Source organism: Cinclus cinclus, chromosome 9, assembly GCF_963662255.1.
Source record: "Cinclus cinclus chromosome 9, bCinCin1.1, whole genome shotgun sequence".
Lineage (NCBI taxonomy): Eukaryota > Metazoa > Chordata > Aves > Passeriformes > Cinclidae > Cinclus > Cinclus cinclus.
The window spans coordinates 18154508-18169532 of NC_085054.1; positions in this window are offsets into that span (position 1 = coordinate 18154508).

Genomic DNA, 15025 nt, shown 5'->3' on the forward strand with positions numbered 1-15025 from the left:
CAACATCAGCACTAATTGTAGAAAATGGTTCCAATGTGGCTACAAGTGAATTTGTTATTTCTTGGGAAATGGGGAGAAGAAAACGTTAAGGCTGTGACTTGAAGCTCAGTCCCAGCAAAGGGTCCAGCATCAGTTGTGACTTCCCAGTGCCAGCTCCAGACTGTTCTCCAGCTCCTTGCCAGAGGTGTGCCCCAGCCCAGCTCTGCTACACTCAGTCAATGACTCACACACCTTTGTGAGACAGCCCAGTACTGCCAGCCCAGTGCTCTGCCTCCAGCTGTGGTCACAGCACATCCTTTTGGAAAGAGCAACGCAGATGGAGCATGGCTGCAGTTGAAAAATTATGAGGTGGGGAACTATGCCTCAGATAATCTAAAACTGTCTTGATCCTCTCTGTATGTGTTTGGGGAAGGCAGAAGGGACAGTGCAAAAAAAGCACGGCACAATGGGTCAGTTGAATATAAGAACTGACAGGGAGAAGTAAATCAAGCCAGTAGCAGGAAAGGGCTGACTTCTCCCTTCCCCTTGCAGCATGGGAGGAGCAATAGAGCCTTCACCTAAGCTGAATGTTGCCATCTTTTGTGCACTGAAGACCAGCATTTCAACTCACCATTTTCATCCACTTTCTGGCAAGAGAGAGGTAAAAAGCCAAGTCACACTTAATGGGAAAAATAAAACCAAGTCCTGTTTTAATATTGTCATTTAACTCGTTAGTTAATCTCATGATTTGCAGGCCTGAGTCATGATGCTGGATTTCTTTCAGGGTGGATATACCCCTGGCTGAACTAGCAATCCATGACCACGAGGCACACAGAAACACAGCACTTTCCATGCCCTATTACATTGCTTCCACAGGTCCAAGAAGGACAACAGAAAACCAGTCCTGTGCAGTTGGCTCCCTCAGGGTGGCTGAAAGTATTCCTTCTTCCTTGTTCTAAGATTGTCCCAAGAGTCTCAACCTAATCCTTAAAATGCATAGGCCACAGGAAAGAAATCACACCCTAATTCTAAGAATAAGCTGTACGTCAAAGTTCCTACTCCCTTCCTTGTACTAGGAAAATGTTTTTTGCAACACAGCCACAAATGTTAAACTCTGAATGCACTAGTGGCTTACTGCATCAGTCTTTCCAACCAGGCAATATGAACCTTGGTTCTCATCTCATTAGTGGGGAAAGAAATCCCACAACTTAATTCTGTTGATCTCAGTTCATTAGCTTTGCACTGGAAGCCATTCCAGCACTCCCCAAAGCTTAGGGTAGGTGGATGAGCAGAGCTCCTCCATGCCAGCACCACATGTGAGATCGGAAAGAGATATAAGGGAGGAAGGAGGTGTTGAGGACGGTGAGGGAGATGTATGATCTCATCCTACACCTTGTGTGGTTACATCCCAAAGCTGTCAGGCACTGTGTCATACTGCTGGCAGAGGCAGGTTTGCCATGAGGAAATATGGATGACAGAAGCACCAGTAGTCCTGGCTAGGTGTGGATGGCCGCAGGCAGTAACACTTCCTGTTCTTTTGCCTCTGGAGGCACTGCTTCTACAGAAAACCAGGCAGGACTGTGCCTGCCACCTGTCTCAGCTGAGGGATGCATCCTCAGAAGGTCCAGCACTGCATGCTGCCCACCATGAGGCAGTGGGAGTCCTGACAGGCAGCTGGTCAGGCTCCACCTCTGCATCAGTCTCAAGGAACATCACAAGCTCTTCCCTACCTACCAAAGAGAATTTATTTTCTTCTTTTTCACAGATTTTCAACTCCTCCCACAGGCCTCTCTAAACAACCCCCTCCCTTTCAGATGCTGATGCTTTTCAGCTGATTAAACTGTGGACCAGACCATGTGCTGGGTGTAAATTAGTATTGCTTGTCAATGCTAATTTACACCTGCTGAGAATTTCCCTTCCTTCACCATTTAGCAGAATTATATGACATGTCTTTTATCTCTCCTCACAGTTTAGCCTGCCATTCCCCTTTCCTGGCCCCCAAGCCTCCCGCTTTGCTCTGAACTCCCTGGAGGTTTACAGGATAAGTTGCTTATTTGCAATGTAAAGTGTCTCTCAGAACCACAGCGCCGTGCAAACAAACCCAAGAGAGGCACATTTATCCCTACTTGTGCAACAAATCCAGCCCCACCTTTTCCTGGCAGCAGTTCCCTAAGCACACACTGCACAGGACTTGCTAAGGGAAGAAATATGTCCCTTATTGCCATTACACAATGCAGGACTTCTCTGGGGAGATGCAGAGGATGGAGAATGGAAGGATTGAATCCACAAGAGACCCTGAGCTCCTTCTCACTGAAACTGATGGTGTTGGCTTGCCACCCAGATCAGCACCCTGTAGATTCTGACTGTCAAAAGACAGGATACCATTAATGATTTCTTGTTGCTATGGTGATATTGATGGATAGTCTGTGGTGCTGGTGGGAATCCTGCAATAGCTAACAAAAAAAAAAAAAAAGGTCAACAAAAATGTGAATTTGCCCACAAATGGGCAGTTATGTGACATACTTGATGAATTTAGTGGCTCTTCACACCTCTTGCCTCCTCCTGCCTCCTACAAGAACAGCATAGTGTTCTCCAGAGCCAGAGCAAACACTCTTGCTTGCATCAGGATTCTTCTGGTGCAGAGGTACAGTGCTGAAAGTGGATTTCATTACTTGGCATTACTTTTGCAGCTTCACCCTGGCAATTCATTTCACATACAGAGCAAAAATCTTGGCTCTGGTGAAATCACTTGGACCTGTGCCAGTGGGCACAGAGCCAGGATTTCCCCCAGCTCTCAGGATGCCTCATCGCAAGTGACAATTTCATTCAGCTGCCTCGATAGCCCACTGGGAGCCCCCTGACTCTCCAGAGCTGTTTCAAGCGTGGAAAAGCCACTGTTGCAGTTTTTTGCTCTATTTTACTGAGGCTCAGTGCTGGGCTCTCTTTGAAGGTGGTGTCATGGGCTCTCTCTTGGTTTTCCTACTTTGCAGTTCAGAGCAACCTTTCATCCCAACCGACTGACCACCGGAAATGACAGGCTGGGCTCCAGTCACAATTGGGTCTTTTCACTTTGCACAAGTGTTCTTGGGACTTGGAGCACAGGAGCCATCTTTCTAAAATAACACTTCTCTCTGACCTTTCTTTCTTTGGGAAAATCATTCCTAATTCAGGTTGGTGGCACATTAATGAAGAAGTGATAGAGCTCCAGTGGAACTCCCTCTTTCTGTACAGATGCTATTTGTCTAAACCCACCAAGGAGTGCACAAACTGCAAGATGCCTTGTTTTGGGGGAGATTTTAGTAGGATTAGCAAATTTTACAGTATGCTTTTTGTCTTAGAAAAGACTCTTATCTTTTCTGCTTTGTTTTATGTCTAGGAGTACATACAAATTTACTAAAGAACCTTTTATTCCTAACAGTAGTACCAGTCCAGGCATGTATCACTCCATCACCTGATGGGCACTCTTAATCCAGAAAGTTTTTATTCGTTTGGATCTGTTATTACAGAAGAACTATATCCACAGGGGAGCACTATCTATATACCATTATCTATATACCATTACATAGATAGTTTTGCCAGTAAATGCCACAGTGCAGATCAGATTCAATGGATGTCCCTCTATTTGTCTGTTCAGATCCTTTGCCTCTATGTAAACTCAGGAACTGGAAACAAAATTACCCTGCCCCTCTCTTTTGCATTTTTTGATATCCCTAGTCTGAAAGCACTTTACATCAGGAACAGATCCCAAGAGAAAAATTCAGTTCCTTTCTCTACATTACATGCAGCTGTTCATCAAATTTACCAGGCAAGGTTCCTAAGCACATGGAGGCTGGACCTGCACTGACAGAGGGTCTCTCTTGTATAGCAACCCTTTGATCTGACTGACAGCATCATTTACTTGCTTTTGTTTCATATTCTTCAATGATCCAGTAATTTATTTCTTCAGCTGATTATCAAAGCAAAGACTGCCCTTTCAAACTGGATTTGCACCTCTTCCCCTCCATTTCAATTAGCTATGGAAATTACTTGGATTTTCTTTTTCTGTCTCCTCTTGCCTGCCTGTCTATAGGAGAGGCTTTAGAACACTGATGGCTGGAGAAAACTCCAGTTGATGTCTTCCCTGCAGGAAATGTTGTGACTTGCAATTAGCACACCTAAGTGCTCTGCTTGACCTACTGCTGGCCAGGGTGGAGAGCACAGACCCAGCTGCAGTGTCCTGCCTTTTCCCCAGCTAGGAGCAAGGGAGTGGAGAGCTGTGAGTACTAAGGGTGGAAGAAAGGAGGTACCACCATGAACAGGTAGGGACAGACAAGGACAGGAGCTGGTTTACTGTACTGGGAGACAGAAGGTGATAGGAACATAAAAGCTTCTTGAAATAGGATCTCTGCCTATAGGGAACTGCTGTTCTGCTGTATTTGCAGCTATTACTTTTCTGCAAACAATTCTGTGACTGCAGGGATACAACAGGCAGTGAACTGTCCAGATCAGCTTAGGGCTGAGCAGAAATGGCATTTGGACTGGGCTAGACCTCTGGGCTCCTCCAATGGAGGTGCATGGATAAATGTCTTTAGGCACAAATCCCATCACACTGGGAGGAACACACATTCCACAGGACAGCTTTCCTAGTGTGATTTGCTCTAAACAGCTGGTCACCTAAGATTTCTCAAAACACATCAGATATATTCAAGATAGGAGAATCACTCTGGGCTGTATTTTACATCAGCTGGGCATTCATGGAGAGATCAGAGTGGAGGCAGTAGAAATCCATGGGACTTCTCACCACACTCAAATCTCTCCTAGACACGTCATGTCATGGCTAACTGGAGATGTTTTAAAGTAATCATTAAGAAACAAATTCTAAGACTGGTTAATACCAGTGTATACACTCTTGGGATGTTCCTAACTATATATATTCTAACTTATCAACACTGCCATGGGACTCTTTCTTTTTGGTTTTCTGACAGACTCTACACTACAGTGAAAGGTAATGTAAGAGGAGGCAGGACACGCCCCTTTGTTTAAAGCTGTAAGAAAACAGTTTTGTTCGTTCAGATGTACTGAATACTTTGTGCAAGATGCATCTTCATGCAGTGCAGGTTGTAACATGGTGAAGAAAAGAAGAAATGCAGCAATTTTGCAGCTCTTCCTAAGAGAGTAATGGAGAAGGATAGAGAATCAGATTTCTTCTCCATGTGGTGCTGGTCTTGAATATTGGATACATCATACAGACCCTGTGACATTAAATGGGATGAAGACCCACCATGGATCCATAATGACAAGACACTCCATGTCACTTCCTTTGCCAGTAATTTGCTGCAGGGTCTGAAGCTGGCAGTTCCCAACCAGCTCTGGGTTCTCACAGCCTGAGTTAGGTATCATTACTTCCATGCCATTTTGCAAAATATTCCAAGAGCCTAATGAAGGTCACTACATTCTTGTTTACCTTTATTCTTCTAGCAACTGGGAAAGAATAAGACGCAGATCATAGTAGCTGATGAGAGTTCTTGCATGCACATTTATTTTACCAAAGTAGTGCTAAAAACTGAACCAACAGCATCAAGGCAGAGCTGCAGGCCACCAGCCAGGTTTGTTTTTTTTTTTTAAATAACACAGCACCCAACATGTGCAGCCTTTGTGGTTGTCACAAAGTACACACACCTACCCAAAGCTCCATAGCAAGGAGGCAAAACCACATTATTCATATAATTTTGTATACCAATCAAGAGAGGAAACAATTTTCCATGCAGACATCTAACTGCTCATTGGAAACAGACACCAATCCTTTGCAAACACCTTTTTTAAGGAGTACTCTGAGAAGATAGAGTGGAGATGCTACAGCCAACATTGTGGTAAGAGTCTCATGCAACACAGTATCTCAGAAAAGAATTTAACCCCAACTTCATAAGTACTGTCCATCAACAATTCCTGAATATATCTGTAACACCTCAGAAAGTTTAATTACCACTTAAGAAATGGAAGACTAAATGAGCTATGTGACATTTCCCACCCCAGACCCAGTAGGTCAGCATTATTTAAGACAACTGGGAGCTTGAAAAGCTAAACATTAGGGTTGGCAGATGAACAGATGGATGGATTGCTGCCAACATAATCAATCTTCCCACTTGCCTCCATAGGACTGGGTGACATTCAAAGCTAACAACTTCCCTAGGCAAAGAGAAATGCACACGATACAATGAGTAGGCTTTAAAAAGGACTCATCAGCTGGCAGGACCAGTGGCAAAATTCTTTATGGCTGCTGTTTAATGTGCAGGTGAGGCTGTAAAAAAGAGGCATCAGGCTGTGACAGAAGAGGGGACTGTAGTGACCACAGTCACTTAGCTGTAAGTGGATTAGCTGTGAGACAACCTCTGAGCAAGTTGTAAAAATCTGTCAGGATGCTGTCATTTTTTCTTTGTGCATAAGAGGTCTAAATCTAATTAACCTTTTAATCAGAGCAGACAAAACTGTGGTATTATCATCAAAGGGGATGCCTTATCTACAGCTTCATGAAAAATTTCTATCTCTGCTCAACTTGGATTTTTTTTTCCTTGAGGCTCTATGAAGAAATTCCCCAAACACTGAAAAACAGAAAAAGAGTCAAGTAGGAGATGGTTTAACACAGTCAGTTCTATGCAGATATCAGCTTATCTGATGCCGATGGGACTCAGTCCAAAACTTTCAGATCCACCTGTTGCCTGAGAACAGGAATGTTCCTGCTCCCTGACTGAGGAAGGCACAACAGGAGCTGTGACATACTGTGCCAGTATGAATCGTGTCACTCTCCCTGACAGAGGACACTGAAGCCCATAAACTGTCACAAACCCAGGACTTTCTGGTTTCCTGCAAGGATTAAAAAAAACCCCAAACAAACAATCTCTTACATCTACTAGCTATAGAAGGCTGTTCTGTCAACTACTAGACTACAACACAACTTTTCTAAATTGATAACTCTGACATGTACCTTTGCACCTACAGGACCCCAAAGAATAAAGGCTGCTGTCTCTGACTGGTCTACAGTATAACCCAGATAGACTGTATGTTGTGGGGTTTTTTTTTACAATGGCTGAAGTCTTCAAGATTTTCTACATCTGCTGGCAAACACTAGTACTGTTGACAAAGTCAGCCAGCACAAGCAAGTGCAGAAAAAAACCCAATCAAGATCTGAATCTGGGACTCCAGATAATGAAGCTTCCTGACTAATGCAGGGGCACATCTGCTTCACTGAACTTGCCTGTGTAATCTGAACCAAAAACCTCACTCATTTCCATTTACTGTTGCCCATATGCCACCTCTAAATATACTTGCATATTAGCATTTATGCAACTTCAGTAAAAAATCCATATGGCTCTCTTCAGCAAGCAGCAACAAGGATAAGTTGCAAACTGAGTCTGGAGATGGAGCTTCTAAAGATTTCTTTCTAAGCACCACGCAACATTTGCTGTAGATAGACAGTGGTGGAAGAGTTGCTACAGCCTGCTCCAGATGGACCATGTTTTCTTTCCTGCATGAAGCTAAGATGGACTTCTTTTCTATGAAATGTCTCCTAGTGATCCCTCTGGAACAGAATTTGGGTAGCAGAGCAGATTCAAGCTTAGGCTGAGGGCTGCTGTACAGTTGCTTCTAATTACCTTGACCAACCTCATCTCGGACCTTCACCCTTGCTCCTGCCACCCGTTGGCCTGGGAGCTGCATTTAAGCCCTTGCCCTGGCCCTTACATGGCTTATGCTGTGTATGCTTGTTCTGACCTGCTTGGCTTTAATTCTTGGGTGACATCAGAGATGTGTTGGAACTACAGGTTTCTCTGGGACCTGTTGGATGAAAAAATATCCAATTATGGGACCCACTCTCTCCTTCCTGCTTAGGTGCAGTGGGACTGTACCTCTTTCCAAGGTTCCTATCTCAACCTGCCCTGTTGTCTGGCTTCTACCTCACCTTACTTCCTGGAGATGTCCATCCTTACTTGCTTCATGACAAGAAGTTTTCCAAGCCCTTGAAATTGGTACTATCCACAGTTAAATAGAAGAATCAAATGTCCCCATAAAATGAGTGAGTAGAAAATCAAGTTTTTGAAGCTCCCCTGCAGTGACCACTACTGGGTGACCTCCCAAGATATAGGAGCAAAGCAACTCAAGCCTGTCACACTTGACCTTCTGACTAGCAAAGAGAGCTTCTGAATGTTAACAATTTGCTGTAACAGATAAAGGGTAAAGAGAGGTTGGCTGTCACTGACTGAATTGCAGGAATAAAATGTGGCAGCCAATGAACTTCTTCTACCTCAACCATCAAGACTCTAAGATCATTAAACTTTCCCATGCACTGAAAGAAAAAGGTTCCATGTCTCTAAGAGACTGTAGTCAGAGAAGTAAGTCAGGGGCCTTGTGCTGCTGTTGCTCTTAGTCTTTTAGATTATGGGTTCTTAACTCCACAAATTGTTGTATCCCTTGTGGACACATGCTGTGTTAGACTTAATCTTGACATATAGCAAGGAATTGATCACAGAAATAAAACATAACTGGTTGCTTAGTTACCAATGATCACTACACAGTTACATTTGCTGTGTGCAAACAGAGCCCAGTGCAAACCAATTACCCCTCATTACAACTCTAAAATGTCAGGTTCAGACAGCTGGAAACAACTGAGCCGGGTAATAAAGGGAAATTTGAGTAAAAAAATAGAAATTATAATTGGGAACATTTTCCCCCATAAATGTTCAAATAGCCACAGTCCTGTGGCTGAGGAAACTAAATATACTGGTTTGAAAAAAAAATAGGATTCTTCTTTATTGGGAAGGTGAAAACAAGCATGTGTGTAAACACTGGGAAAGTTGAAAATAAAAATAAGCTAAGAATTGCACAAAGCAAAAGCACAAAAGCACAAAATTGACTGGGAAAAAAAAGACATAGGGAGAATTAAAGAGCTTCAGGATTAATGGTGGTATAAAGGAGCTAAAATACTTTGGGTCCAAAAAAACAGCGTAGTGTAACTCCAAAAATGAAGTGGGGGGGTGTGATGATTAGGGTGAACAGCTTAGGCATGGGAAACAGCCCTATGTCTGTGTGAGGCAGACTTGAAGAGCCAGCAGGTGCAATGGTTGCAGGATCTGAAAACATCCCTCCTACTTCTTGAAACAGATATATAGCTATTGCTATTTAATATACTGTCAGGAGCCACCCTCATACTTCTCACAATTAGGTGTTATTCTTTTATGGTGCATCCCCAAAGAGCAAATCAATAAATCTCTCATAACTGTGACCTTCCTTCAGCAAGGTCTGTCTTTCATCTATCAATCAAACTGAGCTTTGGTGCCAGCTCTGTAGATAAACCCCTGTGCTTGGATGCCTCACCAGCAGCACATTCATGAGAGGATGTACCATAGGGATGCTGCAGGTTAGATACTCATGGACTAATCCATGCACTGAATTTATCACCAGGACTGTAAACAGTTCATTCTTAGCATTGCTTGTGTCCAGCCTCTCTCCTCCTCAGTAGTTCATCTTCCCACTCCTAAAATACGTGATTATAAAAGCACCTATGGAGATTTCTGCCTTCCTTGCATGTGCTGCAAAGTGTAGCTATCTGATTGTGTCCTCAGGACAATGAATACTTTGAACTGTATTCAAAGTTCTCCAAATACAAGAAGTCAGAGCTGGATGCAGCCACAGTAGAAATGGGTTTGGGCTGAATGCTCTACTTCTCTCCAGTAAAAACTGCCTGTCATGTGTACAGGAGGGATAAGGACCGTAAGTGCTAAATCCTCTACAAGACCTGGGCTGGAGAAATACCCTACCTTGGGTGACCTGCAGTATACAGAGAAGAGAAAGATCCATTTCTTCCTTTCTTACCTCTTTATGCAGTGCAGCACAATGTAATAAAAATAAGTTCTACTGGGGATGAAGAGCACCTTTTTGCTTTTGACTCCATTATGAAATTAGTTCCTATGTGGCCAGGAGAGAAGCAAAAAAACAGGATGACCAATTTTGAGATTGATAATGAACAGAGAGAAGTGTGTTCCTCTCTATTCGAGACGTACAGAAAGTGCTACAAATGCTTCAGTGTCAGGAAGCATTTTGTGTTTTTGAGTTTGAGCAGCTCAGGGAAAGACACTTTACAAGTCACCAGCTCAGCTCAGTGTTGGCTGTGGGAACTATTGCTCTGAAGAAGTTTATCAACAGCCTGGATGGAATTTCTCCGGTGTAGGAGAGATGCTGTTTGTGTTTACATGAACAGCTGTGTATGCATTAATAGTAGTGCAGGGCAATGCCTGCATGTGTTACATTGATGGCTGATGCACATAGGTGCTTCCTAAATGAGATTGGTTCATAAACATCACAGTGTGCCTGCCCTGGGGAAATATTAGAGATGTAGGAACAATTCCACGAGAATGAGTCCATGTGAAAGATGGGAAGTGCCTCACAGCTGCTGTGGTGTCCAGGCCATCTGCCTGAAGGGCTACACTTTGCTCTGGGGGTCAGCATGTAGCAGCTGAGTCTGCTTCTGTACATGCAAAGCCATCTTTCCTGTGCAAAGACAAAGCTTTGTGATCTCCTGAGAGATTGGGGGAGTTCTCGTCTCTTCTGCTCATTGTATATCTCCTCCAAGTTAGCACTGTCTGCTGCTAATCCCTTGGTTATTACCAAGGCCCTTAGGTATGTAAACCTGGACCAAATGAAAAAAGCCCCAAGAAATAATGGGCTTACCTCATCATATCCCAGCTGGCAGCACTGCTGAGAACATGGTAGAAAACTTGATTTATTAAAATTGATGAAGGAACTGGCTAGTCTTGAATAATTCATTACATATCAGCTGCTGTTGAGGTAATAGGAGCTCAGCAAGATCCTCTTTAGCACTGCGCAGTGCCTAAAATCTTTAAATAAGATGAAGTCAAAGACTGGCTAGTTAAAGATTGAAGGGCTTTCTCCATGTGAAGTGAGAGGCTCTAGCTCCTGGTGCTGAGGTCATCCAGCTGTGAAAATCACCCACGTCTCTCATATAGAAGCCAGCCTGCTAATGTCACTGATACTTGCCAGGGCATGAAACATTCTTTCTCAGCCATCAACTTCCGCAGAATATAATGGCTCAATTTTTCACAATTCTTACTGGAATCAGGTTTAGTTTTCAGTATTCACCACAAGCTAGGGATGTCTGAGGGTGCTGGCTTGCTTTTCTGATCATTATGCTTGAAAATAAATCAGCCTGCTACACTAAGAAGTAGGCACTACTATTTGAGTACACAGATCTTGAGGTGCAATCTCTGCTACTGCTCAGAGCTTTTGTCAGCACCAGCACAATCAAATTACCCACAGCCTGGGCAATGGCCAGGCTGGATTTTGGAAGCATGTCAGAAGCCCTGAACAGAATCCTGCTAACTTAATCTGGTCCCATTTCATGAACCAAGAGCTCTTTTTCAAGCCCACTGATATCAATGGTAAAACCTTTGATAAACACGTAAAGCAGCAGCAAAATAAGGCACTGTAATAAGATGGCTGATACTCCTCTTCCTGTATGTCCTCCTGCAGAGGTCAGAGGAATTGTAGTTAATAAACAAAGAGGAAAAACCAATTAATGTAATGAACATATACCGTCTTCCCAGCTGCTGGTATGGGGTCTCCACTATCCATAGCTACAGATCCTCCCTGAAGTGCATTGCTTTCTCTCTTTCCAGCTGGTAATGACAGAAACTGGCCTCACAGCCACTACTATTCTCAGCTCCCTCTCTGGTTGTCATTGCCTTCCTTTGTCCCCCACCAGGCACCTAGGAATTTGTGAGGTGCTGATGGTACAGCACCTCTAGATTATTAACACAGTTGGACACAAGATAGCCTTTGACTTCAGATCCTAATGAATACAGAGATTGTGATGCCTTGTTGATTTCCTCAAGCCAGATTTTACTTCCAGACGGCATTCCTGCTTCAGCCAGAGCAGATGATTTTAGCAAGGCCTCAAGTGACTGAAGTATGTTGGTAAACATACTCTGATGTACCACTGTCATCATGGGACATTTAACATAGCACCAGAAGACTGTTTCCTCTCCTCTCCAAAAATACTGCTGCATCAATCACTTGTGAAAGTGTTTTAAAAATTAAGGCCAACTCGACCTTGCCTTGAAATGGAGGCAGCACTTTCTCTTCCTGCTGTCTGTTAATTGCCTTTCTGCAGGAGGTCACAGGACATTGATTCACACTCCTGAGCTTTTTGTGGACATAGGTTAAGATCATCTGGAGAAGCCACAAAACTGAAGTTGTGACTTCTCACCCTGAAGTGTGTGAATGAAGCAAATACTGAAACTCTCACAGCTGCAGAGTGGGAGATGCTGTGAACAAACTGTAACTTGGTGACAGATGAGACTGATGTCTGGTCCCTGCTCTCCTGAAAGAGGACACTCAAATTCCTGTGTTTCAGCTGTATTACCTGTAAGAAGTCAAAATAAAGCACCTTCCGGCATCTGCAAGAACTCTCCTGGCAGTCTGTGAGAACCAAGAAAAGTCAGGTAAGGTTTCCTAAAACTAAAGAGTAGTTACTTGAAATTAACTTAATTCTGAGACCTGTGCTCCAGTGTAAGAGCTCCAAGCCACACTGTCTGAGCACAAGCTGGCATGGCCCAGGGACATGTGCCCTGAGGGACACTGTGCCCTCCCCTTTGAAGTGGCAAGGCAATGCAGGTATGTGGGCAAGGAGAGGACCATGGTTTCAGAAGACCAGTCCATGACCCATACATGTCTCTCTTTACCCACCATCAGCTAACTGTGTGTGGCTCTGTCTTTGCAGCTGCTTGTGATCTTTCATCATTGTTTCCTTCTTCTCCTTTCTTGCCTTTATTTTTTAACTGTCATCTGTCCTCTTATGGAAAAGGGCAGCTGACGAGTGATGATGCACAATTGCCTTGGGAGCTGGTGTAGGAGGCACAGTGCCCCTCTGACCTGATGGACAACAGCATTTGCCATGTGGCTTCCTTTGCTTTGTGCCGGCAGGAGACCAGCTGGTATTTATAGCATCTTCTCTAAGCAAGGCAGAATCCCTGAGGTACACTCAGGTGGGAGTACTTCAGGGAATTCCCACTGAGAGGTGAGAGTAAAGGATTTTATTTATTTTTTTAATAAAAAACCCAAGCCAACAATGAAAAACACAAAATCACAAATCCTGGAGGAAATGCCCTTTCCTTTCAAATGATTCTGTGAGATAGGGACTGCAAGAGAAGAGTTTTACCAGTTCCAACACAATCCCACTATTTTCAAGAAGATATTAAAAGTCTATTTCAATGCAAACCCTTTGGGGGAAGGGTGGAAGCTGAAGCCTGTTCAAACATACACCTGGTTTTAGCTGGGATAGACTTCACTTCCCAGCCTAAACAATGCAAAAAAGTTAGAGAAGGGCACAAAGCAACCTACTTCTTATTCCAGGCAGAAAGGAAGGCAAGTGGTATAAATCAAGAGTAGGAAAACTTTAGACATTTTTCTTAAAGTTTGTTTGTTGTTTCAGTTTTCTTTTAACATAAGAAATAGATTAAATTGAGCTGGCTAGAATTTTGGGGACACTGGAGTGGCTTAGATCACAAAAGAGTTCGTAAATTGCCTGAAGAGACACATTTGTTCTCTGGGGTACAAGCGAGGGAGCAAAAGGGCCTTTCTCCCAGTTCTGCCCTTGGTGGTGGTGGTGTGCAGAAGGCACACTTAGTGCCACTGATGGCCCAGCTAAGTGTGAAACCTGGCTTTGTCTATACAGCAAAATGAAAAGGAAATATTAAATGCTTTTTAATTTTCTCTAAGGATATGGTGGAACTAAGCCAAAAATGTGTATTTGTACTGCTCTGCCTAAGGCAGCATAACCACCTTCTCTGGTGAATCACTAGGCCCCAAAGCTTTTGCTCCTCCTAAACAAATGCCAAGTATCCTGGGGAAGTGCTGCCAGGTACAAGGACATAGTGACACTGCTGGGCTAATGCACAATGGATGTCCATGGCTGAGGGTCTGCAGGATTCTGTCCCTAACTCCCTAGGACGATAAGGTTTGGGATCTAATCCTCTGTATCTCACTTTTCACTGTGCCCCAATTCACCTCAGTTTTTCTGCCTAATGCTATTCTCTGATCTTCTATAAAGCATTTTCCAAATATTTTGCCCAGTATCTTCCGTGAAGCTGGTGAGAGAAGTCCCTCACTATTCAGGGGCCCACATAAGCAGGATGTTGGCAGGTAGGAGCACAGAATATCTCTAGAGATCAAGGAAAACAGAAGATTGCTGCCACCATGCTTCTATGGACAAATTACACATGGAAAAGTTTGGAAATATATCTTCTGCAAGATGGAGATAAAGAGTGCAAGAGCAAACCCACTCAGATAAATTTGAGCCTTCCTTTGCAGCTACAACAGCCATGTTGACATGCACTAGGTTAAGATCAGACTCAACCGTATTAACGTTAATTACTGGGCTGCTTTAACTGGATATAGGCTTCTAAGTACTGAAGTCAGCTGTGGGACACAACCAACTGATACTTACCTCTTCACTGCTTTATCTTGCCCAGTGCTGCAGGTCAGTGCACATGTTCCTGTGCATTAGAGTTATCCACAGAACTGGTGGATTATTTTGCAAGAGAAGCAAGTAACATTTCACATCTGAAGGGACTGTTCAGACTTTTATTTTAGGCAAAGCTACTCTGGCCTAGGTTCAGTTTCTACTCCAAGGAATGGCTCCAAAACACTGATAACCATCATCAGCAACCAGACAATAATCACTGAGCTGTTGGGCCACTCATTGGCAGTGCAATGACTGCATTTGGATACCCAGTGGCCTCTGATTGGTGATGTGACACTCATGCAATACAGTCAGTGTCCCTCTGGACCTGGTGAGGGGCAGAGGTCTCATGCTCTAAGGACACACAGAGTTAGAATACCACAAAGTAGTGTTCTGAGCATGGCTGAGGACGAAGAAGCTTTCTAAGATGAGCCTTGGAACACCAGGCTCCCTGCTACAGTCTGTGCCAATGGGCTGGGATGTGGAGGGAAGCAGGACTGCTGAGTTCAACTTCTGTCTTTCTTCTTTCAATCTCTCCCA